This window comes from Paramormyrops kingsleyae, chromosome 9 (genome assembly GCF_048594095.1).
Source record: "Paramormyrops kingsleyae isolate MSU_618 chromosome 9, PKINGS_0.4, whole genome shotgun sequence".
Taxonomy (NCBI): domain Eukaryota; kingdom Metazoa; phylum Chordata; class Actinopteri; order Osteoglossiformes; family Mormyridae; genus Paramormyrops; species Paramormyrops kingsleyae.
In genome coordinates this window covers 697882-708970 of record NC_132805.1, presented here as the reverse complement: position 1 = coordinate 708970, position 11089 = coordinate 697882, and positions in this window count along the sequence as shown.

Here is an 11089-nt window from a genome sequence, read left to right as displayed (position 1 = left end):
GACCCTCCCCCCCCCGCACAAGCCCACCTTCCCACCCCCTGACAGTCACTCTTTGTGTGGACAAAACAAATGGACTTGGGTTTCAGCTTATTCTGCTGGATTTGAAAAAGCAGTAAGGGAAAGATTCCGAAACGGGGAACAGAAGACATGGTGGCGCACCCACAGCCTTCACATGGGGGGTCATTTCACATGGGGGGTCATCCACACGCCATCCCCTGACCATCGGCGCTCTACATGCCAAATCTGAGTCGTGCGAGTTTTACCAGTTACAACAATACAATGCAAACCTGACCAATTTGTACACAAAAAACATCTTAATTTCAGTAGCTTCTTCCTCAATAGACAAAACTTAAGTGATAATGATCAGGGAGAAAAACAAATGGTCAGGAGGTTGGGTACCATTTAAATTCTCACATTCCCTTAGTTTCCTCTGAGGAAAAAGTTTACTCTTAGTTTGGTCACTTTATTACAAAAAAATACTGAAACTACTCGTGCATTGAAAAATATCCATGACCCCACATTATATTATTATTTTGGCCTATCTTCATGCTTCAGAACTTTAGGATTAAGTTCCCAGGTGAACTAGCATAGTTCTCTTTAAAGCTGTATCATACTGTATGAAAATATCCTGTATAAACAGAGATGGAGGGGAATCCCAGTGACTCCTCTGACCTGCGAAGGTCTGAAGGTCTGTTCTGGAGACACAAATTGACTTTCAAGTCCCCTCTGAAGCAGTACAGTCCATACGAGCTCACTGGCTCAAAAATCCACGTGTTACTGAAACGAACACATACAACAAAATGCATTTCTTTATGTATATACCTGTTGTTTATGTTTATATTTATGTTTATATCTTTTGATGCTGGCCTACTTGGTGAAATAAATGTAATCCCTGGGCAGAAAAGACTGTTTTTAAAAACACGGAAGATAAGAAACAGGTTGATACATATGTATTTCAAAGGTTGTTTCTCCCTCTGTGATTCTCATTGCCTGGTTCCCACTCTCTGTCCAGTAGGGGTCACAGACACACAGAATTGCATGCAGGGTTGTATATTTCAGCCCGATCCCCTCATATTACACCCTGCCGCTCTCCCTTGGTCTCATCCAGATATATATTTTCTTGCAAACATTCCACTAGTGGCCCAAACCCCGCCATCGCTACCCTCCCTCCACCTTCATAAACACGCCACAAAAGAGCAGCTGATCTCCTCCGATACGTATTGCTGCCCACCAGAGGCTGTTTGTCACACTGCAGGCACCAACCATGTAGGAAAGTTAGGGGGGCACTAACAGCACAGGTGGGCAATGACACTGCCCATCTCTAGGGGGCGCTCACTCTGGTTGACCTGTGTCAGTTGTGGCAGAAGCTCAGGTCACTCATAGAACAGAACTCCAGTTAAAAAGCACCAGTTATGTGAAAGGTTGATTACTACTGGGGTGTCAAAAAAAGAACAAAATTACAGTCAAGAAGTGATGCTCTCATCCTTTAACAAACCCAGTAGCAACAGGTCAACAGACACAAAAATTCAACATTGAAAATTTTAATATAGTTTAGTATTTGATTTAGTATTTCAATTTATATTTACTAGTTAGAGGCAGTGTGAGGCTCAGCAGGTCATGACCTCCATGCACCATCTATTAATTACAAGGTTATGCCTGTATTCACTTCACTACTTGTCACACAAGCAGCAAACATGGCGGCACGCTCAGACGCTGCGGCTCAGTGCTCTGTGGAAGTTAGATTTGTGGTGTTTTTTTGCGTGATTGCAAATTTCGTTGTACATTGTGCAATGACAATAAAGCTACTACTACTACTATTCATTTGGAAATGATAATGCTTATGAAAAGGCCAGTGGCCTTAAGCAGCGCGCGGTCAGACAGCGTTCGCGCTGCCCTGCCTTGAGCAGCGCGCGGTCAGACAGCGTTCGCGCTGCCCTGCCTTGAGCAGCGCGCGGTCAGACAGCGTTCGCGCTGCCCTGCCTTGAGCAGCGCGCGGTCAGACAGCGTTCGTGCTGCCCTGCCTTGATGCTTCCTGTTTCAGCCAGTTTCCTGTTTTCAGCTTCCTGTTTCAGCCAGTTTCCTGTTTTCAGCTTCCTGTTTCCTGGCGTTCTCCTGTGGCAGGTCCGCTTTGACGTTACCGTGGGAGACGCAATGTGTTGGTGACGCTGTTGCTGTTCAGGCCTGCCTCTCATGGTTGCACCCTAGACTAAACTACGTTACGGACGGAATTCCGAAGTCACCCCGTGGCCCACCAGCAAAAAGTACCCTTCCCATGCGAATGACCAGGGATTCTCCGATGTCACTGCACATTTCACAGGCCAGTTTACATAGCGCTTCACGTGATCTGATTTGGCCATTCAAATCGCGCAGTGTGGAAAAAGGCGTGCATCTGTAGCTGTAGTTAACGAATCTGCTGCCACAAGAGTGTGATGCCAATTACAGAAAATACACAAAACGCAAATGAGGGCAAGTCGTTCTTCTCCAAAGCAACAATGCAAACAGAGAAGATGGGCAGCAAAACTGCATGTCAAATCATGATTTAAAAGTAATTAACCCAATGGAACTTCACAAAACAAATTCTGAAACCCTAATAACCATCCGTCCATCCATCATCCAACGGGGTCGTGGGGGGGGGTGCCTAGAACCTACTTCAAGCAGCGAAGAGCATGAGAAACATATTTAGTGGAAATCTTTAAGCATTCTTCATCATCAACTTCCACAAATGCAGTTATTTTTATCTCCATCAGATAATACTGCTGCGGTCTTGCAGAAACAGATCGCCAACATCATAAGTGCACCAGTCCATAGATCCCTAGGATTAAGTGCAGGAGGTTTCTAGAAATTATCCACCAGGATGACTTGTTTTGCACTTGGGTGGGTGTTGTTGTTTTCGCTGGTCTATTTATAGGACTCTTTCAGATAAATGAGCTTCAGGATCTTTATCGCAGCCCTTTAAATCTTATTCGTCAGACACAACACGAGACCTTACTCTTAAGGCTGGTCTGATTAATGATGGATAACGATAACTTGATAACTCCCCAGTCGATGGAAATGACAAGAGGCAGCAAAACATATTGCGAAAATTGACATGGAAAAAAAAAGCATTAATAGCCTTCCATCCATCTTCTATCCGCCTGTGCTGGTCTCAGTCGCAGGGGGACCTGGCTTCTGTCCCAGGCCGCACAGGGCACAAGGCCGGGGTGATCCCCCAACGGGATCTGTCCCATGCCGCACAGGGCACAAGGCCGGGGTGATCCCCCAACGGGATCTGTCCCATGCCGCATGGGGCACAAGGCCGGGGTGATCCCCCAACGGGATCTGTCCCATGCCGCACGGGGCACAAGGCCGGGGTGATCCCCCAACGGCTTCTGTCCCAGGCCGCACGGGGCACAAGGCCGGGGTGATCCCCCAACGGGATCTGTCCCAGGCCGCACGGGGCACAAGGCCGGGGTGATCCCCCAACGGGATCTGTCCCAGGCCGCACGGGGCACAAGGCCGGGGTGATCCCCCAATGGGATCTGTCCCAGGCCGCACGGGGCACAAGGCCGGGGTGATCCCCCAGCAGGATCTGTCCCATGCCGCACGGGGCACAAGGCCGGGGTGATCCCCCAACGGGATCTGTCCCAGGCCGCACGGGGCACAAGGCCGGGGTGATCCCCCAACGGGATCTGTCCCATGCCGCACGGGGCGCAAGGCCGGGGTGATCCCCCAACGGGATCTGTCCCATGCCGCACGGGGCGCAAGGCCGGGGTGATCCCCCAACGGGATCTGTCCCATGCCGCACGGGGCGCAAGGCCGGGGTGATCCCCCAACGGGATCTGTCCCATGCCGCACGGGGCGCAAGGCCGGGGTGATCCCCCAACGGGATCTGTCCCATGCCGCACGGGGCGCAAGGCCGGGGTGATCCCCCAGCGGGATCTGTCCCATGCCGCACGGGGCGCAAGGCCGGGGTGATCCCCCAACGGGATCTGTCCCAGGCCGCACGGGGCGCAAGGCCGGGGTGATCCCCCAACGGGATCTGTCCCATGCCGCACGGGGCGCAAGGCCGGGGTGATCCCCCAACGGGATCTGTCCCATGCCGCACGGGGCGCAAGGCCGGGGTGATCCCCCAGCGGGATCTGTCCCATGCCGCACGGGGCGCAAGGCCGGGGTGATCCCCCAACGGGATCTGTCCCAGGCCGCACGGGGCACAAGGCCGGGGTGATCCCCCAACGGGATCTGTCCCATGCCGCACGGGGCGCAAGGCCGGGGTGATCCCCCAACGGGATCTGTCCCATGCCGCACGGGGCGCAAGGCCGGGGTGATCCCCCAGCGGGATCTGTCCCAGGCCGCACGGGGCACAAGGCCGGGGTGATCCCCCAACGGGATCTGTCCCAGGCCGCACGGGGCACAAGGCCGGGGTGATCCCCCAACGGGATCTGTCCCATGCCGCACGGGGCACAAGGCCGGGGTGATCCCCCAACGGGATCTGTCCCAGGCCGCACGGGGCACAAGGCCGGGGTGATCCCCCAACGGGATCTGTCCCATGCCGCACGGGGCACAACGCCGGGGTGATCCCCCAGCAGGATCTGTCCCATGCCGCACGGGGCACAAGGCCGAGGTGATCCCCCAACAGGATGCCAGAGAACAGGAATATGTCACATTTAATTTAGGTGTCAGTGGGAAATATCTGATGATTTGGGGATTAAAGTTAATAAAAAAAAAATACCACTGATGTGTAAATACTACTGATAATAATTAAAATAAAACATAAAAATTAAATGTTTTTTTTCAAAAATCATAAGATTATTTCAATTGTCCGGAAAATGACTCATCATTTAATAATCACAATTCTGCCTTACATGTAGCTGCTATTTACGAAAGTCAGTTGTGTACAGTTGTTTTTCCGACAACAGGACTCTTACAATAACACTGTTTTCGTGGGTTTCTGGTAAACTGCGCTGCTGAGATCCCAAGATACGGATATGTGGCTCCTTACGGGGCTCAGCATCTGATAAGGAAACTAGACTGTTCTCTGGGGAATGGCGGAACATAGGGCTATATCATATTATTACAGGGTATTTAACATATTTGTTGATTCATATGCCGGATAACGTCATACAGGTCATGGAATCGCACATGTCCCCCGGATTAGTTCCAATTAGGCTCCGGCAATCTGTCACATTACAGACGGGAACATCATAATAAACGCTTCTTGGCCAATCACAGGCGGCCATCATGATGACATTAGCAGCAGAGGTTAAGTTTACTCAAGTACCAGGGGACTTACATCTTCTGGATGGATGAAGTACGAAACAAAAACACACAAATACATCTGTTCTTACATGACGTTGGAATTCCTCCAGGTCTTCACATAATTACAAGTTCAGGCTCATTTGGGCTCTTCCTTGTAATTACATCGAGGAGCTTTACCAATGATAGACTGTCCAACAATTACAGCTTCCCGCAAGTCTACAAAACTATGTCCAGATATATACCCCACTGGGAATAGCTTCACGGAAAATAAAATACAATGACCCTGGATCAAATGAAAACCTACACATCACAGCTAGTTCTTACCTGTAGATCTTATTATAATGCCTACATTTGCAGGTATAGCCCTATCTTAATTAATCCTGAAACACAAGGTACTGCTTCACGGACAATTGTTGCTCTATAGATACATTTATTTGAAGCTGATGATAAACTGCTAACTGGATTTTCTATTGATCTTTTGGTCATCAGTATAAGGAACCAGCGGGAACACAAATGCAGACAATGGATGTCGTCCTGGGATCAGCTAATCGGAGGGTCTTTAATATTTACACAGGGGTCTCTCAGCAGGGTCTGCGCCATCCTAACACACACGTGCACCCACAAACACAGAGACATAAATGTTCACCCAACTGTGGAATGTTACACCTCAGCCCTACCCCAGTTAACGACACAACATTCAGGCCACCCCAGTCGCTGCCAGAAAGTCAGTCTCATGCCCGATTTTCCGCTCCTTATTCCATCTGCCTCGTCCAGAGTGGACTCCTGCGTCTGAATCCACCTGCATCGGTCAAGGAAAAACTTTGACATTCATAATTCTCCATTTCAAATTCACTCCACTGTGATGGTAGAACTTCCTAAAACATTCCATTGATGGGACTGTGTTCACATTTTTCGCCAAAAAGACTTTTCAAGCCATTGTAGCTGTTGACTGGATCAGATCTGCCACTGAATATCAATAATTTCTTAAGAAAAATATTTCACTTATAATTCCTGCCCTATGAGAGTACGATGGTTGACAAAAGATCTTTATACATTTTTGCAGTAACTGTGAGTAGTTTCTTCATTTCGGTACCGCAAACATTTAAATCCAATCCAGAGTAACGATCTTGCTTACAAATTTACCTTTTGTATAACAACTAACACTTTTCTTCGCTGTTCTAAGGAAGAAAACAACACAGAAATGCAATAGGAAGTAACAGAAACATCCAAGACACATCCTTGGATTAACACAAGTTGTTTTTGGAGAAAATTGCTTTCACCATTTTCTGATATAAAGAAACACTCCAAAAACCCTCCACCAATAACCAACAAAAATCACTCACTTCTACAGACAACACTGATGCCAGTTCATTGACAGCTGATGTGCTAAAACGATTAAATTCAACCAACAGCCCAAGTCACACCCTCAGACTTTCTAAGCACGTGCTCAGGCAGCACCCGTTAATTTCACAATTAATAAATAAGTACATTTACTCACGGGTCTGATCCCAGTGAATGAATCTCCAAGCCTCTAATGAGTCAGGAGCAGCACAGCTGCAGGAGCCACCCACGGAGAGTGAGTTATCCCGTGTCACCCCGAACGCCCAGCCCAGGCTTAAGAACACACAGCAAGGGACTGGTCCTCCCACCCGGGAATGCAGCCGGCAGCAGCATAGAGCTGCACATGTCCAGTAGTGAGACACCTGAGAATATCTCCCTGAGAGAGTCTGGGGAGAGTCTGTACCCTCTGCTGAGTCACACCGTCACTGAGATGACGGGATGCCGCCCCCCTCCCCCCCTCCACCCCCACTGAGAACATCCCGCCCACTTTTCGCGATCGGTCAGGCAAACGGCATTTAAAAAGCCACAGGTCGGTAATGGGGCAGGCCGCCGGTCGCGGCCCGGTTGATATTTAACTCCACTTTCACTGTGTGGCGTTGGGGCCTGGCCCCTGGGACCCCCTCCCTACGAAACCCAGCTCCCCTCTGCCCTCTTTACTTCACATTTACCCTGTAATCAGCTCGCTAAATTATCCAAACATCTTCGCCAAAGTCCAGCCCAAACATGCTCCTCTTACAGCTTCACAACTGGTCCTGTTAATTCCGGGAAGCATACCCTAAAAGCCGGTCCTGACCCAGGTGGGGGCTGAATCACTTACAGTCGCCATGCTGTTATCTTCCTAGCTTCAGACTTTGAGAACAACGTCTTACCTTAACATCCCGGTTCACTCATTAACTTTACTCCGGATCTCCCGCACGCTGGAGCTCCCAGTCCTGAAGCTGCGAGGTCCCCCCCAGATCGCGGCCTCATTGTGGGATACATCAAGGAGCATGTGACACCTGTCATTCCTCCTGAAAACATTCCCCGCCCCCCGCCGTGAGGATGTCTCAGACCCAGAGCCTTGGGAACACAAAGGACATTATCCTCCCCCCCCCCACACACTCCCCCCGCCCCCCCAGTGGCTGCACAGGTGGCCAAGAAGGGGTGGGGTGTGTGTGTGTGTGTGTGGGGGGGGGGGGGTTGGGTTACTGGGACGCACACAGCAGGGCTTCAGCTACAGAGACTTCAGTTGAGGTCGAGCTTAATGTGTCGTCACAACAGACCCAGGGGAACTGAACTGTCACTAATGCTGCCTGAATGCTCATGTAACTGGGAGACTCAAATGTTCGAGAAACAAGCAAACACTTTTTTTTTTTTAATCAAAGAGTGATTTCACTTTTATGAACGTAACCTTGCTCCTTTTATAAACAATACATTTTGGGATAATTACAGAGCCACTATAGAACAGGCTCACAACTTCCCGCATCACCCATTCTAACTGGACCAAAGATTATCACCATGAGAATCAGGGAAATGGCGTGTTCGGCTACGTACTGCCCCATGTACCATACCAGTGTTCAAGAACTACATCTATAAAAAAACACCCTGAGATTTACATGAAAGGGCTCCAAGCTTCATGCATGACAATCGGTTGCTTAGGGTTAAGACTACTCCAGCTGTAGTGATTGTCAGAGACATGTCCATTGTTATCAGGAGATTAGTTCTGGTGAAATAATCCCAGTGCTGTTTAAAGGCTGTGACTCAGAAAACTGCAGGTCAGCACATATAGGTTTGAGTTCCAAATGTAAATGTTAAGGTCTACGTTTCATTTACCTTGAAAATGACTCAACGTCTAGGTCTGAGAGGACAGGCTAAAGCGCGGCTATCGCTTACAGATTACAAGATTAATCTATTTATATAAATATACTGCTAATGCTAATACACACAATAATATCAGAAACGCTTTTTAATGTCCACGTCCGGTAGCGCACTATAGTTTTCAAAAGCTATGCAAGTTTTTGAAAAGCTAGAGAGTATTTTCTTCAAAATTCGCCGCCCACACAGCATAGACGTAGATGCAGACATCTAAAACCATCATTCATCTCTAAAAAAAAAAACAACGGCTAGCTATAATTTAGCACTTAAGCAGTGTCTTTTAATGATGTCACACCAAAACAACAAAAGCCAAATAACGTGACTAAAACAGGCTCTGTTGTTACCTGCAGAGCTATTTACTTTATTTTCTATCTCTCTCCGGACGTGCAAAAACACAAAGCAGATGCTCTTTACAGTCGAAGGGCGACCAGACCCACAGCAGACAGCTCGACAAAGACTGAACAGAAATGCTCACCCAAACTCAAAAAGAGGGTGAGGATTCTCTCGAGTTTCATCTGCTACTTCGCTCTACCGTCATGGCGGCTCTCACACCGGCACCCATTCTGAGGCTCAGCCACCCACACGATTCTTTTGATGAAAGAAAGAGAGCGATTGATTTAGTCTGCTCCATTATTCTGACAGCTGTCTAACCAGAACGGCCTGCACCCCCCCTCCCCAAAGCCACTTCATGTTGAGCAGGCAGCCGCAGTTCTAAGCCCAGACTAAAAAAGCTTCAGTCCCTCTCAGCCTTGCCAGTCCTCTCTAGCCCAGTCTCCGGGGGCATGGTGCCCTGCTGCCCATCCATTACTGAGGCATCGCTTAGGCATGTGGCCCCCTCCCCCCACACCTAGCAGACACAGTGACCCTTCGGTTCGACTCCAGAACATCTTTCCATAGCAGCTCACTGCCCCCCCCACAGCCAACCTTCACTGTGGACGGAAAGCTCCACCAGGAGATCTGCCACATCATCAAGTGATACCATCCTATTCCACACAAAAGTCAACACCGTGTTTCATCTCCATTACACTGTGCAAAAGTCTTAGGCGGTCAAAGAAAATTATGTATCAATTATCTTAATGTTGTTGTAAAATTGTGGACCCTGTCAAAGTGTGTCAGCTTAGCCATTTTCATGGCGACTCTCAAACACACCCACGTAAATTTTGACTCAACCACAAGCACACCTTGTTTGTCTAATCAATACCTCACTGACTTTTTAACACTACATGTAATTTAATTAATTGATTACGTAAGTAAGTAGCCTGGTTGTGAAAGGTAAATACATGGAATGGCCGGGGGGGGGGGGGGGGTCCCCCAGAGGAAAGATCCACCTGACCTCCCAACTAGATATCAGTAACTTTTAGGGGAACCCAGGAATTTCTTGTTAGTTTTTGTGGTGTTGCTCCTTATTTTCACATGTTCTAATGTTAAATTGTGTTTTTTGTTCTGAGCACATACACACTCACTGCTAATCAGAAATTATTAAACAATTTAAACTAATAAAATACTATGTCAGATATTTCACGTACGTTTTTTTCTGAGTCTGTACAAAGCAGTCTGCTCTCAAAACAGCCTTTCTGTGACCAGGACAGGTTGGTGTACTTCACGTATCTGAAGGTCGTCAAGATTCAAGGCTACGTTACGTTACAGCTCTGCTTTCTCTACTTCTCAGAGAATGTTCTCTTTATTTTTCTGTCATCAACACTGGTGGGCCATACTACCAATTCATACACCCACGCTATATTGTGTCTAACATGCTAAGAGTGTTTACTGTACCAATGTCTTCCAGATAGTAATACGGCACCGATTCCACAGAATACAGCAAAATAAAGGAAACCCAGGCTAACGTAACGTGACAGCTGTTGAGCAGCGTCATCCTCAAACCAACAATGGGACTGAGTGATACGAGAAGCCTGGAGGATGGAGGATAAAATTCGAGGGTATGTGGTGAGACGAGCCACAGGGAATCGTGAAAATGCTTTTTTTAGTTAAGACACAAAGCCATATCCTCAAGGGAAAATGTAACTCAAAAGTCATACCGACCACACCAGCCTCAAAGTCCAGCCAAACCTTGAGTTCCTCAAAACTCTACAAAAAAAGCAGAAACAGTTGTTGAGAACAATTTTGGTGGGAATCTGGCCTCAGTACTGATACTGCATTGGGTTGTAGATAGAAAGCCTTCACTCCCCCACAGGAGACCAGATGTCAGTTTGCATTGTGACACAGATTACAGGAATGGCTGTGCAAACACCCTCAGGTGTGCATTCCACACCAGACCAAGATCGGGGGGGGGGGGGGGGGCACCTTTCAATCAATAAGAATGCCGCTTTCTTGTCTTTACCCTGAACGTGTGAGGTTACATGGGAGAGACGCATGAAAGCCGGGAACATGCATGGATCCGGAGCCTGATTTCAGGCTACAGAAATGTCAGCACTCATTACCCGCTGCCGCCTTGTGGAGTGATTTAACGGACCACCGTGCCTGAATTTCACTGGGAGACACAGGAAGACAAACTGATCGCGACGCCTCGATGCACACCTGGTCCCAACAAACTCTTTCATTTGTGAAGGTAAGGGGTCAAATTAGAGGCTGACATTAAACTGGCTTATTTTGGCCAAATCGCCCAGAGCACAGAGACTTTTATAGCACATCAATCACCAGC